Genomic DNA, 2603 nt, shown 5'->3' on the forward strand with positions numbered 1-2603 from the left:
GTCAGGATCTCCAGCTTAGGGTGGTGGGGGTAGGGATAGCTGGGAGCGATCTGGAGACTCCGTCTCTGCGACTCTGATCTTGGCCCAGTCTGAACCACCCCAGAGGCCAGATCACTTGATCTGTCTAACCCTGGTAGCCGTTCAGCAAAGAGGCCTCACTATGAAACAGTGCAAACGGGACCCACCTCTCTTATCAAGACCAAAGGGCTCACAAAGCAAAACAGTGTCCCTTTGTGAAATCAGAAAACTGTTTAGCCATCAGCTGCTCTGTGGCTGGAGTTTTCCCATGCACAAGCTTTCTTGATGTTCACAACTTCCCAGTGAACCATAGAACCTGTGGAGAAGACTGTTGGCACTTGCCAAATAGCACATAGATGTACCCCAGCAATCCTTGCAAATATGCGGTAGCTGTGTGATGACTATGGTCCAGCAGCTTGTGAGTGGAGGTGAGGGGGTCACTTCCGGGCCAAGGCAACTGTCAGCCAGTATACCTCCTCCCTCTCTTCTAGTCCCACTGCCCTAGTGACCATGGCGACCATGGGCTCTAGATGACATAGTTATAGGACTGAGCAGTGCTGTGAGTGAGGGTGTGAGCCAGAATGAACTTCTGTTATGTTGGGAGGTATTTGTTACTGAGGCAAAGCTTAGCTGAATCCTGACTAATGCAGGATATGTTTCTGTTTTCCAGATGAGAAAACATAACCTTCTCGACTTGAGGTGACATGCTCAAGGCCATCCAACTAGGAAATGGAGGGGCTGGAAATGTACCATTGGCTATTGGACTTATGTCTTTTTAGGACTCTGTTCAAGCCAGATTCTATGCTTGGCAGGCTCAGGATCTGAAGTTGGGATGAGCCAAGAAAGCACAGTAAGTGGTCTTGGGCAGTGACTGCATGAGATGGGGACTCTGGGCAGACCCAAGAGATGATGTTAGCAGTGAGGAGCCTCAGCCTTAGCCTAGGAAGTGGAGTTTGGGTCTGAAGCTCAGGATCTAGGTCAGAAGGAAATTTAGGGAAGGTCTGAGCGTACCTCAAGGCAAAAAGAATGAATCCACATATAGCTGAATGATGAGCTCATTCCCCGGAGAGGTCATTTTCAGGGACATGGTGTCTTCCCAGTTGGAAACAACAAATTCAGAGCCTGGAAAATTCAATCAAGGCTTTGGGGAGGAGAGAGGAGAGAGAAGAGAGGCTTACTTAGGGCAGTGTGTTAAAGAATATATCTGGTTTTTGTCCTGGCACAGAGCTCCAAAAACTTTTAGAATTTCCTGAGTGAAGGGAGTGTCCTTGTCATGCTAATGAGGTGACTCCAGGTGGGTCCCTAGCTATCTTCCCGATGGGGGCTAGTCACCAGAAAGTCCACCTTTGTAATTAGAAAATTGCCTGACAGGGGCGCCTGGGTGGCTCAGTGGGTTAAAGCCTCTGCCTTTGGCTCAGGTCATGATCCCAGGGTCCTGGGATCGAGCCCAGCTTCGAGCCCAGCTTCGAGCCCAGCTTCGAGCCCCGCTTCAAGCCCCGCATCGGGCTCTCTGCTCAGCAGGGAGCCTGCTTCCCTTCCTCTCTCTGCCTGCCTCTCTGCCTACTTGTGATCTCTGTCTGTCTAATAAATAAATAAATAAAAATCTAAAAAAAAAAAAAGAAAATTGCCTGACATCTAGGGGTGGGGGTGGGAGGGATCAGAGATTGACCCCAATTATGTGACTAGTGATTTCTTTAATCCTGCTTACATAACGGAACCCCAATACAAGCGCTGACATCATGGCATGGTGGAGCTTCCTAGTTGAACACACTGATGTGCTGATGAGGTGACGAGTCTGGATTCCACAAACAGAAAGCACAGAAGCTCTGAGTCTCCCTCTTCAGACCTTGCTTGTCCTGTTTCTCCTCATCTGGGTGCTACTGATTGGTATCCTTTATAGTAAAACCGTAATCACAAGCCTAGCACTTTCAGTGAGTTCTGTGAGTTGTTCTAGAGAATTATCACACCTGAGGGCATCATGGGAACCTGTATATTTATAGTCAGCTGGTCAGATGTGTGGTGGTTCCTAAGATTTGTGGTTGGCGACTGAAGTGGGGGCAGTTTTATGGAGGACAGAGCTGTTAACCTGTGGAAATTGATGCTAACTCCAGGACACCCGGTTGATACTAGAGCACTGGAGATAAATGTGGCCACAACGGTTAGTCTCCTGGAGGAAGACTGTGAACAAAAGGGTAGTGTGCTGGGATCCTAGATAGAGAAACTGTTTCAGTGTGTCAGTGTCTGCCCTAGAGATGTCAGTATCCACTGCTTTTGGTGGGTTGTCTTTGCATTGATAATGGAAAGGACTTATGCTCAGGTGAAGGATTCTAGCCATTGGAGCCATCCAATCACTCTCTGTACTTTTCTTATAAAATCATCTTCACCACCAGCATCATCACCATCACCATCACCATCACTATCAACATCATTACAATCATCACCACCACCACCATCAATACCATCATCACCATCACTACCACCACCATCACTATCATCACCATCAGCAGCACCATCACCATTATCACCATCACCATCATCATCATTTCACCATCACCACCATCATCACCACCACCCTCATCACCATC

The sequence above is a fragment of the Enhydra lutris genome, unplaced genomic scaffold (assembly GCF_002288905.1).
Source record: "Enhydra lutris kenyoni isolate GAN:26980312 unplaced genomic scaffold, ASM228890v2 scaffoldscaffold5, whole genome shotgun sequence".
Lineage (NCBI taxonomy): Eukaryota > Metazoa > Chordata > Mammalia > Carnivora > Mustelidae > Enhydra > Enhydra lutris.